The sequence below is a fragment of the Oncorhynchus mykiss genome, chromosome 5 (genome assembly GCF_013265735.2).
Source record: "Oncorhynchus mykiss isolate Arlee chromosome 5, USDA_OmykA_1.1, whole genome shotgun sequence".
In the NCBI taxonomy this organism is placed as follows: Eukaryota; Metazoa; Chordata; class Actinopteri; order Salmoniformes; family Salmonidae; genus Oncorhynchus; species Oncorhynchus mykiss.
In genome coordinates, this window is record NC_048569.1 from 56,488,360 (window position 1) to 56,505,500 (window position 17,141).

General features: G+C 45.3%; 1 long non-coding RNA gene across 1 annotated transcript; it reads right to left on the reverse strand.

Annotated features, from left to right (window-relative positions):
• Positions 1-13,479: 13,479 nt before the first annotated feature.
• Positions 13,480-17,079, reverse strand: LOC118964625. The gene is made up of 3 exons (XR_005051767.1): positions 15,064-17,079; positions 14,742-14,974; positions 13,480-14,625 (listed from the first exon to the last, which is right to left on the reverse strand). It is a non-coding gene; the product is annotated as an uncharacterized LOC118964625 (long non-coding RNA).
• Positions 17,080-17,141: the final 62 nt, after the last annotated feature.

The window sequence follows — 17,141 nt, forward strand, 5'->3', positions numbered from 1 at the left end:
GGCCCTTTCCTGTTTCAGCATGACAATGCCCCGTGCCCAAAGTGAGGTCCATAGAGAAATAGTTTGTTGAGATCGTGTTGCAGAACTTGACTGGCCTGCACAGAGCCCTGACCTCAACCCTATCAAACACCTTTGGGATGAATTGGAACGTCGACTGCGAGCCAGGCCTAATTGCCCAACATCAGTGACCGACCTCACTAATGCTCTTGTGGCTGAATGGAAGCAAGTCCACACAGAAATGCTCCAACATCTAGTGGAAAGCCTTCTCAGACGAGTTGAGGCTGTTATAGCAGCAAAGGTGGACCAACTCCCTTATAATGCTCATGATTTTGGAATGAGATGTTGGACGAGCAGGTGTCCACATACCTTTGGTAATGTAGTGTGTTATTATGGCAGTGGCACACATTTTTGTCATGTCGATTGACTTAATTTTGAGACAGGTTCAGGTTCATGTGGACTGCTCTTTTTATATACACTAAGCGTGAGCGACACCATGTGGTTAACTGATGCATTGTTGCGTGGTGAAAACGTTCCATACTTTTCTGTTTATTTGAGTGTTCTAACATTCTCATTCCAATGACAGATTGTATGCAATGACATTCAACGTAGAGTGTTGTCACAGTGTTCTATGATTGCTTGTTGATGTTTCAAAAGCAAGTGCACCAACTCATGCTCAACATTGCATATGCTAGAATTGTGTTTTAAATGCGAGAATACGTTTGGTCATTGATTTGAATTACCACTCTATTGTAAAGGTCATTAGGAGAAATTGAAGTGTTTTCCACTGATCTATTTTGCATTTAGGCTACATTTTCTCTTCTATACAGCTACACTATAGACTAGTTTGAGTTTTCAGACTAAGGTTAATTTTGCTCGGCTATAATGTACACTGAGTATACCAAACATTAGGAACACCTTCCTCATATTGAGTTGCACCCTTTGCCTTCAGAACAAGCTCAAAAGGACAGGGCATGGACTCTACAAGGTTGTCGAAAGGGTTCTACAGGGATGCTGGCCATTGTTGTCTCCAATGCTTCCCACAGTTGTTTCCCCTTCATCTACACTGATTGAAGTGTATTTAATTAGTGACATCAATAAGGGATCATAGCTTTCACCTGTATTCACCTGGTCAGTCTGTGTCATGGAAAGAACAGGTGTTCTTAATCTTTTGTATAATCTGTGTATTTTCCCCAGTTATCTGAGGAGACTTTGAAAACCAACAGATCCTGAGAGGACTATTTGGCCAGTTCAAATAGTTTATAAAACTGTCACTGGTTTTCAGACACTCAAAGCTTAAATTTGTCTTTAAAAAAAAAACTATATATTTAAAATGGCCCATCTGCCATGTCTAAGCAAGTGCAATGCTTGAACGTCTGAGCAAATTAATCACCTGGGCTCACTGCCATGGCTCCCACTGTCCCCACAAGCTCTCACACAAAATTAATTGGAGATGTGAGGATGGCCATGGCTACTATTGGGAATTCACACTTGCCACAGAGGTGAAAGTTGAGGAGGATGTGGGTCATAGGAGCCAGAGGGAAATGATACAACGCCTATCCTCAGATGAGGAGGAGGAAGGGGAGATTGATTATGCACCATTCACGGGGAATATCATGAATGAAACTGGGGATGAATCCGATGTTAGCCACTGCAGCCTTGTGACCTGTGTGTCAAGAGAAGGAGGAGATGCCCCAGTGAGAAAGCCAGAAGAGGCCTTGACTGGAAACAAAGGCAGGAAGCCCAAGCAGCAGAGAGCGGTGAAACAACCTTTTGTTTTCTAGGAGGATTGTTCAAGAGGACCCCAAAGGCAATATCCACATGGAAGTTTGGGTGGAGCAGGAGCATAAGAACAAGGAGTCAAACCATTGAGAGGAGGGCAGTCCTAATGGACTATTCTTTACATCACCCGTCTCCTGAACTCTGCCCTTTCAGACATTGAGTGCGACCCCAGAAGATAAGAAGTGGTCGACCTCTAAAGGTGGATAGGGTGCCCCGTCCCCTTCTAAACCCAAGCCCCTTTTCCAGTGCCAGGGTGAACCCCGCAGGCAGTGCTCCGGTAGTGCTGTCCTCTTCCCTCCTAAATCCCAGAGGTCTGGTGCGGCGGCAGTGCACCCTGCTTCTGATAAATGCAAAGTGAAGGCAATACCCAAGAAACTAGCAGAGAAAAGTGAGCATACTATATCTGCTGCAGAAATGATTTTCTACATTATTATTGGGCAGAATTACTTTTGCACCTGCTTTGTCCAGAGGTTACAGCAATTATATGTGTATGTGTGTAGCACTTCACAGTGCAGCACAGAATAAATTGGTTATAAATAACATGGTAATAGTAAACTCAGCAAAAAAAGAAACGTCCTCTCACTGTCAACTGCGTTTATTTTCTCCAAACTTAACATGTGTAAATATTTGTATGAACATAACAAGATTCAACAACTGAGGCATAAACTGAACAAGTTCCACAGACATGTGACTAACAGAAATTGAATAATGTGTCCCTGTGTGGCCACCAGCTGTATTAAGTACTGCAGTGCATCTCTTCCTCATAGACTTCACCAGATTTGCCCTTCTTGCTGTGAGATGTTACCCCACTCTTCCACCAAGGCACCTGCAAGTTCTCAGACATTTCTGGGGGGAATGGCCCTAGCCCTCACCCTTCGATCCAACAGGTCCCAGATGTGCTCAATGGGATTGAGATCCGGGCTCTTCACTGACCATGGCAGAACACTGACATTCCTGTCTTGCAGGAAATCACGCACAGAACGAGCAGTATGGCTGGTGGCATTGTCATGCTGGAGGGTCATGTCAGGATGAGCCTGCAGGAAGGTTACCACATGAGGGAGGAGGATGTCTTCCCTGTAACGCACAGCGTTGAGATTTCCTGCAATCATAACAAGCTCAGTCCGATGATGTTGTGACACACCGCCCCAGACCATGACGGACCCTCCACCTCCAAATCGATCCCGCTCCAGAGTACAGGCCTCGGTGTAACGCTCATTCATTCAACGATAAACGCGAATCCGACCATCACCCCTGGTGAGACAAAACCGCGACTCGTCAGTGAAGAGTACTTTTTGCCAGTCCTGTCTAGTGCAACGACGGTGGGTTTGTGCCTTTAGGCAATGTTGTTGCCGGTGATGTCTGGTGAGGACCTGCCTTACTACAACAGGCCTACAAGCCCCCAGTTCAGCCTCTCTCAGCCTATTACGGACAGTCTGAGCACTGATGGAGGGATTGTGCGTTCCTGGTGTAACTTGGGCAGGTGTTGTTGCCATCCTGTACCTTATCCTGTACCTTTCCCGCAGGTGTGATGTTCAGATGTACCAATCCTGTGCAGGTGTTGTTACACGTGGTCTGCCACTGCGAGGACGATTAGCTGTCCGTCCTGTCTCCCTGTTGCGCTGTCTTAGATGTCTCACAGTACAAACATCACAATTTATTGCCCTGGCCACATCTGCAGTCCTCATGCCTCCTTGCAGCATGCCTAAGGCATGTTCACGCAGATGAGCAGGGACCCTGGGCATCTTTCTTTTGGTATTTTTCAGAGTCAGTAGAAAGGCCTCTTTAGTGTCCTAAGTTTTCATAACTGTGACCTTAATTGCCTACCGTCTGTAAGCTGTTAGTGTCTTAACGACCATCCCACAGGTGCATGTTCATCAATTGTTTATGGTTCATTGAACAAGCATGGGAAACAGTGTTTAAACCCTTTGCAATGAATATCTGTTAAGTTATTTGGATTTTTACGAATTATCTTTGAAAGGGACATTCCTGAAAAAGGGACATTCCTTTTTTTGCTGAGTTTATAATTGTGTAGGTTATAGTTACTCACAATGAATATTACTTTCAATATAAATGGTATGTGGGCAAGGTATGTAATGTGTGATTGTTATTTGTCTATGTTTTCTTCAGGCGGACCAAATAAAGTGAATCCCAACCTGGGCAATATCATGAGCTTTGTCCCACGACTAAACTCTCAAAACCATCCAGGGGCCCGTTGCCAGGGGTAGCCTTTCTATCGCCGACCTAGACAGGTTATTGGTCCCCTTTTTCCAGTACGTGTGGGAGGAGTTCCTGAGCAGGAACACCCTTACAACTTACGCCCCCTTATGCTGGATCGTGATCTACAGAACCAAGGGTGCAGCTTCAGTATCTGGAAGTCAGATGAGTTCACGAACACCATTAGGGAACTGAATAACTGCTGTCAGCACTTGAAGCAGAGGGAGTGGGACAGAGCCATCCAGGTGATCCAGAGCTTGAGGAGAGAAGAGGAGGCGACACTAAGGCAGGCAAGGTTCCTGTCTAGAGCCACACTGGACAGGCTGCTCAACTTGGTCCTGCTCAACAATCTCAAAGCCTTTGGGAAGTTCTACCTTCAGGGAGTCTGGCTCGGGCATATCTCTAACTTCCACATGACCACGGAGACCCAGCTATGGTCAGGCGATGGGGGAAAACTGGAATACCTGGAGTGGAACAATACTCATTTCCCAGACCAGTGGCCCGTACGGCTGCACGGCCTGGCCGATGATCCAGATCGCTGCCCCCTGCGGGACTACAAGCTCTATGTATCCAAGCACGTTGGAAGCCACCTGATCACCACTGATGCAATGTATTGTTGCCCACTGAGCCAGTCTGGGGCCTGGTATGATTATTGGTTCCACTGCCAGGTCATGCCCAAACCTCGCCTGGACAAGATTATCAAGGCTCTGAGCCACCATATCCTGTCCGTTCCTAATAAGAGGGCAGCAGCCGTATATTAATAAAAAACTGAGCAGGTCACACAGAAGAGCAGTACTTGTATTTTTGTATACTGTACATGCATACATATATTTAAAGTCTAATATCCAAGCATGACGTGTGTCATTGGATGCTTTGTATGCTATGTTATTGTTGAAATTGTAACGAGTGTGCTGAGAGTCGGGAAGCAAGTTCAGGGAGTGAGTGTTTTTTTTTTAATAAAAGAAACAATGAACACAAAACACAAACAACGCACCGATATGAAAACAGAGTTAATAACACCTGAGGAAAGAACCAAGGGGGGTGACAGATATAGGGAAGTAGGTGATGGAGTCCAGCTGAGTGTCATGAGGTGCAGGTGACAGGTGTGCGGGATAATCAGCAGCCTGATGACCTAGAGGCCTGAGAGGGAGTATACGTGACAGTACCCCCTCCTCGACGCGCGGTTCCAGTCGCAGGACACCGTCAAAGGAGACGAACCCGGGGCTCAGGAGCGGACCGGTCACACTTGCTGATGCGCGAGAACCTGTCACGCCAGCGGAGGTACGGGAACCTGTCGAGTCAGCTGGGGCACGGGAACTTGACAGATCGGTTGAGGCAGGGGAGCCTGGCGATCCGGCTAAGGCATGAAAACCAGATGAGCCGACTGAGGCAGGGGGGCCTGGCGATCCGGCTGAGGCATGAGAGCCTGTAGCAGTTCCCGGACCCGACGTCATTACTCTGACACAAAGAATAAAATAAAAAAACTCCTTGATGCTTCCCTTAGTTGAGGTGTTATTCTGTAACGAGTGCGCTGAGAGTCAGGAAGCAAGTTCGGGGAGTGAGTGGTTTAATAAAAGAAACAATGAACACGAAACACAAACAACGCACCGACATGAAAACAGAGCCAATAACACCTAAGGAAAGAACCAAGGGGAGTGACAGATATAGGGAAGATAATGGTGAGGCGCAGGTGCACGAGACGATGGTGACAGGTGTGCGGGATAATCAGCAGCCTGATGACCTAGAGGCCGGAGAGGGAGTATACGTGACAGAAATACTCATAAATAGTATTAGAAAACCATTTTCCTTATATTCATCATAGTGATTTCTTTAAGTTACATCAGCCACTCTCATACTGTAAATAACCTTCATTCAGTTCACTCATATTTTATTTATTGTAGCCTTCAGCTGTAGCCTGCATGAGAGACAGTTAAAACCTCTTAAAGATCAGACCCTTTTTTTCCATTTTCGCCTAAAATGACATACCCAAATCTAACTGCCTGTAGCTCAGGAACTGAAGCAAGGATATGCATATTCTTTAAACGGATACAAAAAAGAGATATTGAGTTTTTTGCACGGGCTGCATCGCAAACATGTCGGCCTTTTGCATCTGCGGTGGAAGGTGGCCATGCTACAGCAATGTTTATCTGACCATGAGACATCCCGGAAATCGGTCTTCTCACGTCTGTAGCGTCCGAACGGTTTGTGACCATGCTAACTTTTATGACCACTCTATGGAAACGGGAGACTCTCACGAACACAATGGTGTTCTCTGTTTTCTCTACAACCCCCACAAGTGTCACAGGACTCCTCTAAAGGTAACCCATAAACACAAATGGAAGAATGGGCCTCCCGAGTGGCTCAGTGGTCTAAGGCACTGCATCGCAGTGCTAGCTGTGCCACTAGAGAACCCTGTTTGAGTCCAGGCTTTGTCGCAGCCGGGAGACCCATGAGGCAGCACACAATTGGCCAAGCGTCGTCCGGGTTAGGGGAAGGTATGGCCGGCAGGGATGTTCCTATCCCATCGCGCACTAGAGACTCCTGTGGCGGACCGCGCGCAATGCACGCTGCGTGCGGCTGGCTTCCGGGTTAAGCGGCCGTTGTGTCAAGAAACAGTGCGGCTTGGCCCGGTTGTGTTTCAGAGGACGCACAGCTCTCGACCTTCGCCTCTCCTGAGTCCATATGGGAGTTGCAGTGATGAGACAGGACTGTAACTACCAATTGAGGAGAAAAAGGGGTTAAAAAAATGATAGCAAAAATATATATAAATTGGAAGTATGGAGGCAATTTTGTGCCAACAAAAATAAGGGATTAAATGTGTCCAAAAAATATATATTTCCTGAACTTTCTTATATCTCCTAGATATTGGACAGACACTTCAAAATCTTTTTTTGGGTGTGTCCCCCATTTGGTGTGTCCCCCATTCATTTTTACTTCCACCTGTATTTTGACTTCTCCATTGATGTTGTTTTTAAGTTTTTGCAGACTTTTCTTAGCGGATGTACAATTGTTGCAAATTGAATTATGGGGACTTACAGTGAACATAATTGTGCACTCGCAAAGCCAACTGAAAACGAAGGCTGAGGGGCTTATGTTGCAAACATCCCTTGCTTGGCTAATCATTTGGACCACCCTCCAAAATGAAGGCAGGGATTCCCCCAAGGGCATAAGGTGAGGGTGTGTCTTTTAAGTGTTTAGACCGCAGCCACAATCATCACGGGATGAACGAGTGATGAATTTCCGGCCAAGGGTGGTCCATTTAAAAATCATTCCTTGCTCCCGAGCCCCCAGCCCTACAAGTGTATACTCGTCAGACGTTATGATACGTCATCAGAAGTGTCCACTTAATTTGAGGGCTGAGGGGATAGGGTGTGTCTTTTAAGTGTTTGGACCGCAGCCTGGGTTGTATTTATGGTTTGGGTCACTGCTTTTGTTCTTCCGGCTCGGTGACGTCAGGTGACGTTGATACTTCCTTTGTATCGTGATCCTGTCACATTTGCATTATTACTTTTTGATAGTATTCATAAATTATTGTAGCTGCGTCTGTCTTTAATTTGAATGACGTTGACTTTTTCTTATGCAATATCGGCTCTTTATTAAATAATTAATGGAAAAACAATGACACATTTTCTTCCCTAAACCAGATAAGTTCTGAACTACAAATATGCCGCCATTTTGTAGTTTATTTTTCTAATCCTAACCGGATGCTTATTAATATCTATGCCAATATCATTCTAATATGCGTGCAAATTCATATGTACCTCCATTAAAATCTACATAATGCTGTATCAGCACATACCAACTCAATGTATCAACTCACTTTTTAAAATGTGTTTTTCATTAATATTTAAGCTTGAAATATTGGAGCCTCATAATTGAATTAGGGTCCTTAGTAAACCTTCTTGTCAAATAATGTTTGGATATGTTCATCTGTTCTTGACTTACAAATCATTAAAGTTTGGATAAATTGCACCTTTGGGGGCGCTTCAAAGCACCCCATAGCCAGCAGGGGTATGAGATTTTACAAATATGTTTGATTCATCCCAAATATATTTTATGCCAAGCCACAAGTCTGAGCTACAAAAAACAAAACAACATTTTGGGGGGATTCCATGACCAGACATGGCTTGTTAAAATATAACGTTTCCTAGTGGTGTATTGAGCTTCATGGCAGAAAACAAGTGTATGTATGTAAATGCTTATAAAAAACAGTGTTATATCGATATTGGAGCCTTGAGAACCTTGAAAATATACTACACTGCTCAAAAAAATAAAGGGACACTTAAACAACACAATGTAAGTCAATCACACTTCTGTGAAATCAAACTGTCCACTTAGGAAGCAACACTGATTGACAATACATTTCACATGATGTTGTGCAAATGGAATAGACAACAGGTGGAAATTATAGGCAATTAGCAAGACACCCCCAATAAAGGAGTGGTTCCGCCTTTGTGCAAGGAGGAGCACTGCCAGAGCCCTGTAAAATAACGTCCAGCAGGCCACAAATGTGCATGTGTCTGCTCAAACGGTCAGAAACAGACTCCATGAGGGTGGTATGAGGGCCCGACATCCACAGGTGGGGGTTGTGCTTACAGCCCAACACCGTGCAGGACGTTTGGCATTAGCCAGAGAACACCAAGATTGGCAAATTCGCCACTGGCGCCCTGTGCTCTTCACAAATGAAAGCAGGTTCACACTGAGCATGTGACAGACGTGACAGAGTCTGGAGATGCCGTGGAGTACGTTCTGCTGCCTGCAACATCCTCCAGCATGACCGGTTTGGCGGTGGGTCAGTCATGGTGTTGGGTGGCATTTCTTTAGGGGGCTGCACAGCCCTTCATGTGCTCACTAGAGGTAGCCTGACTGCCATTAGGTACCGAGATGAGATCCTCAGACCCCTTGTGAGACCATAAGCTGGTGCGGTTGGCCCTGGGTTCCTCCTAATGCAAGACAATGCTAGACCTCATGTGGCTGGAGTGTGTCAGCAGTTCCTGCAAGAGGAAGGCATTAATGCTATGGACTGGCCCGCGCGTTCCCCAGACCTGAATCCAATTGAGCACATCTGGGACATCATGTCTCGCTCCATCCACCAACGCCACTTTGCACCACAGACTGTCCAGGAGTTGGCGGATGCTTTAGTCCAAGTCTGGAAGGAGATCCCTCAGGAGACCATCCGCCACCTCATCAGGAGCATGCCCAGGCGTAGTAGGGAGGTCATACAGGCACGTGGAGGCCACACACACTACTGAGCCTCATTTTGACTCGTTTTAAGGACATTACATCAAAGTTGGATCGGCCTGTAGTGTGGTTTTCCACTTTAATTTTGAGTGTGACTCCAAATCCAGACCTCCATGAGTTGATAAATTTGATTTCCATTGATCATTTTTGTGTGATTTTGTTGTCAGCACATTCAACTATGTAAAGAAAAAAGTAGTTAATAAGAATATTTTATTCATTCAGATCTAGGATGTGTTATTTTAGTGTTCCCTTTATTTTTTTGAGCAGTGTATTTAAACATTCTACACCCTTTATATGGCCAGAACCGCCCCTCTATTCCCATGGTCTTCTTCAGGGCATATTTCTGATAAGCAAGACAATTATGCACTGAATTCTCACCGCCTATCCAAACAGAGCAGCTTTGCCATGATTTGGCTTTCAGAAAATACATCCCTCTGTTAAGTAGCCCACAGAACCCAAGCGGATAAATGCACCTGTCGCAAATCATGACGCATGTCAAAATGATGCAGTGGTAGCCTACAGAAAGAACTCACGTAAGGCAGATAATTGGTCTTCATCCTTGTTTCACCTTGCTTGTAGGCTATTTACCGTATTTTGACTGTCTGACAAAAGCATGCAATTTCATCTGGGGAAAGTAACAGAAGCCCTACCTAATTCTGCTACGTTGGCCTACATGACATTTTACTCAATATAAGATTTTAATTGACACACCGTTAACTGATTTAAAGTCAAACAGAAAAACAGCACTAACAATTTTGCGGCCAAGCTTTCTGCCATCCAGGACCTCTATACCAGGCGGTGTCAGAGGAAGGCCCTAAAAATTGTCGAAGACTCCATTCCCCGTAGTCATAGACTGTTCTCTCTGCTACCGCACGGCAAGCGGTACCGGAGCTCCAAGTCGAGGTCCAAATGGCTTCTTAACAGCTTCTACCCCTAAGCCATAAGACTCCTGAAGAGTTCATCAAAGGGCTACCCAAACCCCTCTTTTACGCTTCTGCTACTCTCTGTTTATAATCTATGCATAATCACTTTAACTCTACCTACATATTACCTCAACTAACCGGTGCCCCCGCACATTGACTCTGTACCGGTACCCCCTGTGTATAGCCTCGCTTGTTATTTTACTGCTGCTGTTTAATTGTTTGTTACTTTTATTTTCTATTTTCTACTTATCTATTTTTACTTAACACTCTGTTTTTCTCAACTTCTTAAAAGCATTGTTGGTTAAGGGCTTGTAAGTAAGCATTTCACTGTGTCACACCCTGACCTTAGTATTCTTTGTTTTCCTTGTTATTTTGGTTAGGTAAGGGTGTGACATGGGTGATGTATGTGTTTTCCGCCTTGTCTAGGGGTTTTGTATGTTTATGGGGCTGTCGCCTTTCTAGGTATTTTGTATGTCTATGGTTGCCTAGATTGGTTCTCAATTAGAGGCAGCTGTCTATCGTTGTCTCTGATTGGGAACCATATTTAGGCAGCCATATTCTGTGGGTACTTTGTAGGTGATTGTTTCCTGTCTTTGTGTTCTCTGCATCAGATAGGACTGTTTCGGTTTTGCCACGTTTGTTATTTTGTATTTGTGTAGTGTTCACGTTATCGTCTTTCATTAAACATGTTGAAAGCGAACTACGCTGCATTTTGGTCCGATCCCTGCTACACCTCCTCTTCGTCTTCAGACGAAGAGGAGGAAATCAGCCGTGACAGAATCACCCACCAGTACAGGACCAAGCAGCGTGGTGACAGGCAGCGGCAGGAGGAGCAGCGTAATCAGGACTATTGGACTTGGGAGGAGATACTGGATGGCGATGGACCCTGGACGCAGCCGGGGGAATATCTCCGCCCCAAGGCAGAGCTGGAGGCAGCCAAAGCGGAGAGGCGACGGTTTGAGGAGGCAGCACGGAAGCAGGGCTGGAAGCCCGAGAGTCAGCCCCAAAAATGTATTGGGGGGGCACACAGGAAGTATGGCGAAGCCAGGTAGGAGACCTGAGCCAACTTCCTGTGCTTACCGGAGAGCGAGAGGGACCGGGCAGGCACCGTGTTATGCTGTGGAGCGCACGGTGTCCCCAGTGCGGGTGCATAGGTACATACCAGCTCCGCGTATCGACCGGGCTAGAGTGGGCATCGAGCCAGGTGCCATGAAGCCGGCTCTACGCATCTGGTCTCCAGTGCGTCTCCTTAGGCCGGCGTACATGGCACCAGCCTTACGCATGGTGTCCCCGGTTCGCCTGCACAGCCCAGTGCGGGCTATTCCACCTCGCCGCACTGGCAGGGCGACCGGGAGCATTCAACCAGGTAAGGTTGGGCAGGTTTGGTGCTCAAGAGCTCCAGTGCACAGTCCGGTCTATCCAGTGCCACCTCCACGCAGCAGCCCTCCGGTGGAGGGCCGCTAGAGTCCCCCGCCTGTCCAGAACCGCTAGAGTCCCCCGCCTGTCCAGAGCCTCTAGAGTCCCCCGCCTGTCCAGAGCCTCTAGAGTCCCCCGCCTGTCCAGAGCCGCTAGAGTCCCCCGCCTGTCCAGCGCCGCTAGAGTCCCCCGCCTGTCCAGAGCCGCTAGAGTCCCCCGCCTGTCCAGAGCCGCTAGAGTCTCCCGCCTGTCCAGAGCCGCCAGTCTGCAAGGAGCCGCCAGTCTGCAAGGAGCCACCAGAGCCGCCAGCCTGCAAGGAGCCACCAGAGCCGCCAGCCTGCAAGGAGCCGCCAGAGCCGCCAGCCTGCAAGGAGCCGCCAGAGCCGCCAGCCTGCAAGGAGCCGCCAGAGCCGCCAGCCTGCAAGGAGCCGCCAGAGCCGCCAGCCTGCCAGGATCCGCCAGAGCCGCCAGCCTTCAGACGAAGAGGAGGAAATCAGCCGTGACACACTGTAAGGTCTACTACACCTGTTGTATTGGTCTTGTGGCAGTTCACTCAATCTTCTCTTCAGGAGGCAGATAAGGCTATTCCTCCATCCCTCTGACAACTCCCCTGCATTGCCTAACAGTCACATGTGAAGCCGTAGATTATTTACAATTCCAATACACAAAATAGTGCAGAGGATATTTGTATAGCAAGAAAATAAAATTGGTCCAAAACTAGTATAAACCTCAACTTACTTTGACCTTGCAGCTGTAGGGACAGAGATCCCGCTGCTCTTTGTAGGCTTCCCCAGTGCCTCTTCATCTCCTGCACCAAGATCCTCTCTTCCTCCTGCAGTCTGTTCACCAACATTTGATGGCAAGATGGCTGTTGCCTGTGAGATGTAAACTCACAGAGGTATATAACAGAACAACAGCAATGATTGCAGCCTACGGTGAAGGTAGATAGAAACCTTCTGCAATCTTTCACTTACTGTTGCCAAGTCTCTCCCATGGCCACACAAAGTTGTCATTATTGAGCAGCTCATCCACTGTGGGGAGCCTAAACTCTGCCTGCTGCTCGTGAAGTTGAACAATGGCAGCTGTCAAGGTCTTCTTGTCCTCAACAATTTCTCAGAATATGATGTCTCCTCTTGTTACCGTCTGAATAATAAGGGGTGATTAGATGGACTGTAGCTTAAAGCAATAAGGATCGAGTGGGTGTGGCTGTGGGAGTGAGTGCCTGGATACACCCTTTAGCCATGGTATATTGGCCATATACCACAAACCCTCAAGGTGCTTTATTGCTATTATAAACTGGTTACCAACGTTTTGTCATACCCGTGGTATATCAGCCAATCAACATTCAGTGCTCGAACTAACCAGTTTATAATCAGATATATTACATGACTATAAGTTATAGAGCTACTAGAGGCACAAACAAAGAGAGTACAAAGCATTCAACAAATTTCGAAATAATTTGTTGTTAAATAATTTATAACATTTTACAAGACATGCAGAGTTTTGGCTCACAAGATTTTCTGTTGTTTATGGTCACGTAATTTCTCAGTTTCCTGAAATGTTTTACATTACATAACAAACATGACTTCACTGACATCAATGTAATTATGTTACGCGGAGTGGAACCCAAGAGCAGACTCAGACGAGGAGACTGGGATGAAGTAACCAATGTATTTATTGAAACACAGGGGGAAGATGGAGTGCAGGTCAGGGGAAGCTCGGGTGGGTTGCTGGAAACCAGGTGCGGAGGATGAGGCTGGAGCGAGAGGGGTTGAGACAGGGTAAAAAGGTCCAGAGGGGAATCCAAGGGGGAGAGAGAGAGGGAGAGAGAGAGAGAGGGAGAGAGAGAGAGAGAGAGAGAGAGAGAGAGAGACAGAAAGAGAGAGTGAGTGAGTACTGGGGGAGTGTCGGCAGGTCAAGGAGACACAGGATGAGCAGTAGAGGGCGTTGCAGGAGCAGATGTGACAAATTCTGAAATTGAGAGAGAGAAACATCCACTGCTGCACCTCAGAAACCCACTCGTGAAGCACAGCGTCATTGATGTCCTGCTCGACTTCCTCTCTGGTTGTGGTGCCAGAGACTAATTGCGGCCTCCCCATTTGAGCTATAATGCCTTAATGAACAAATAAATGTTTTAAATAATGTATTCATTCTATTTGAGGAAAACGTTGTATCGGCAAACTACTATCTCAAGGCCCTCCTCATCTACTTTGGCAGATGATTTGCCTGACGTCTCTTTGGCCGCTGTCCACTCTGATGTGCCACACACTCCTTTGACTGGCATCTACAACATAATAAGTCACAGTGTAGTGCAGAGATTAACTTAAAATAAACAAGTTCTAAACTGGGTGACATTAAAGCTATATTAAACTGTGTAAGAGAAAAATGACATGCTTGGTCTTTTTATAGACATGTCTTTCGCCAGGAAGACACCGTCGTAGAAGTAATTCTCGGCACCAAATAGAGTTAGGCTGCAAGATTACATCAAACCAAACCACCAAGGGGTGGCAGGTAGCCTAGAAGTTAGAGAGGGGTTGCTGGTTCATATCCCAGACATCTGACAGTGTTGCTCCAACCTGTGTGTGTGTGTGTGTGTGTGTGTGTGTGTGTGTGTGTGTGTCTGTGTGTGTGTGTGTGTGTGTGTGTGCGTGTCTCGGAGGAGTTGGGATAAAGAAGGAAATGTCACCGTTCCACAATTTTTCTGAATGGGAAATGACCTTCTACTTGACAATTAATGTTCTTCTAAAAAGAAGACCAACTGCAATATAACACTGCAAACATATACTTCATCCCAAAAAGACGACCAGCATGCACTTTAAGAAGGCATAATTATACCCTGAACAAAACATCAACACATAAGAAGGTAGTACAAACCCTGAGGCATTCTGGAAGCGGTATTGCTTACAATTCCCATCCACTGATATCGCATGCATCTCCTGTGAGCAGGCAGGACAATGGAGGAGATCGCTTCCACAAAGCTTGGTTATTTCCAAACGCCCTACTTCCACTCGAGGAATGCCTTCTGGAATGTGCCGCCACATTTCTTTCCACTCTAATCGCATGCACAACATACAGAGGTATAAGTAAGGGCCAATATTTATATTAGGAACAAATATTAACCACAAATTAATTAAAAGTATCATTTGATTAGTATATACACACACTTACTCTGCCAAAGTGATTTGTTCTTTCGTCAAGCATTCCCACAAAGGCATGACGGGAGCATCTTGGAGCCAACACCTTTATGTCTTCAAAGGACTTGAAGAGGTCAACTGTGAAGATGGTCTGGTGAGTCACGGTGGCTGGCAAGAAGCCACTCTTTACAAGTTCGTCCAGCCCCACTCTCCAATGTCTCAGACACCCGGAGCAGTTCATATCAGGAAGGGACAGTTTGTAGTGCCCTGAGTCAGGAGTAATTATTAGGAAGTAATTAATTACATTCTTTAAAAACATGTGAATAGAAGTAACGTCCTTAAAAACCACATACTACCATTTATTCCAATCAGGATGACTGCTTGCAACTCGTCACTGTCAGGGCGCTGGGGAGCGTGGGGAAAACACACTGCTGTGGCATAGCCATGGGCAAAAGACAAACTAGAAACCAAAATGTAACACAAAAGAATCCCAAATAAATTGTTAATTATATTTGGACTGTAGATACTTATGATTTGAAAATTGTGCAGGACAAAAAGTGGGTATCGAAGGAGGTGCTATCAGATTTAAGTTGAAACACTTAATCACACACCTTGCTCCTGGAATGTAAGGGACCCCTCATCATCCTGATGAATTAAGGTTGTTTGGGGACAAGGGGCAATAAAACCCTTCAAACTGACACTGGCCCAATACAGTACCTTCAGCAGAGAGCATGCTGTCGACCATTGTCTCTCTTTTCCCCCCACTTTTGTGCACACAAGGTCTGCCTCTCTGCCCAAGTCACTTTTCAGGTTACATACAACCTGGCCCTGTGAAACTCCCCAGCACCTGCTCTAGGTCCTGCATCAGGGAATCTTGTGGAGATTTTTTTTTTAAGTATAAAAATGTAATGACAGAATTGATGAAAAGAATAGCTTGGCTGTATTAACTTTTTAAAAGTTTGGCATGGCATATGTTTGGCATTCTAGCATACTGTACCTGTATCTTGTGGGGATAGGTGCAAGAGCATGGGTACTGCAGGAGGATGGGTACTGGTACTGAAAACTATTAAATAAAAATTGTGTTATTTATATAATGTAACTTAAAGGCATTAGTATAACTGAGTTTTTTGGGTGACGAGATAGGAATCCACTTTGACAGATATATGTCATCAAATTATGATATAAACTGTAGGTCATTATATTAGATACATATGTAATTCAATTACAAGTCCATGACTATGTGGTTTTAATGTACCGTAGCTGTGGTTCCTCTTATTTTGGGAGTGATATAACATTTTGAATCTATTTTTAATACATACCTAAGAGTTCATGCCTGCAAGACAGAGGCTTAGGTTACAGTCAATCGGTCCGAGCATTTGAACATTTTATATCACTACTTTGTATTTAATACCACATTGAAATAAAAGCCAGTGAGCCAGCAAAAAATCATTAGTATTTTGCAACAGCATTTAGTAGTAGTTAGAAATATCCTAACAAGGTAGTCATGCTGCCTGACAGTTGAACGACGCTAGCCTTGATGAGGCCCTTACTCTTTTGGGGTTGTTGTGTGTAGTGTGATTTCCTCAGGGTCAAGCGACCTGGCTTCACGGCTACCTCAGGTCAATATGTCCTGTTAAAGCTGAATAATTTGTTAGAGAAGCACAGGTTGTGTCTTGTGAACCGAGGGACTAGTGTAACGATCCTAGCCTTGATAAGTCTGTTAAGAAATCCCGCAAGGGTGATCTCGCTCTTGGCATCTCTCTTGGAGTTTCTTTAGTGCAGGGTTTCCCAACCACATTTTACATTTGAACCCTTATTGGGTCATTAAAGGTAAAATAAAAATTAAGTCAACAAGGAAAAGGATTCGTTATTGTGGGGATAGGTGAATTTTCTTATTGTGGGATTTGAGCAATTGAGCAATCCTGGTATTATTATTTCTGAACTATATTTGTATATTCACATTTGCACAATTGATATACAGGCAGCAAAAAGAGACTTAGTTTACAGTTTTAAATGTGCAGACACCAGTGTAACTATGGAATCAGTTATATGGGACACATACAGGCAATAAATAAACTAGCTACAGTACACCACCAAAGATCTAATTAGAATAGTTTATTATGTTTATTATATGGTATGTATTATATGCAGAGTAATTTCTTATTTTAAATTGGGTGAAGTATTCCACACAACCACTGAAGTGTAATAACAACGAACACAACACTTATCAGTTCCGGTACAAATGATGATAGTAAGTTCCGGTACTACGGAATCATGGGAGATTGAGTTTCACAGTCCGTCACGCACAGCCCGCTTTTTTAAGTCATGAAATAACTCAATAATTCACAAAACAATGATTTCCATGTGCTTAAACAATTGATATCATTGTCTTTTTACAGAATTAATAACAGCGAGTAGCTAGCTAAAAAGCCCC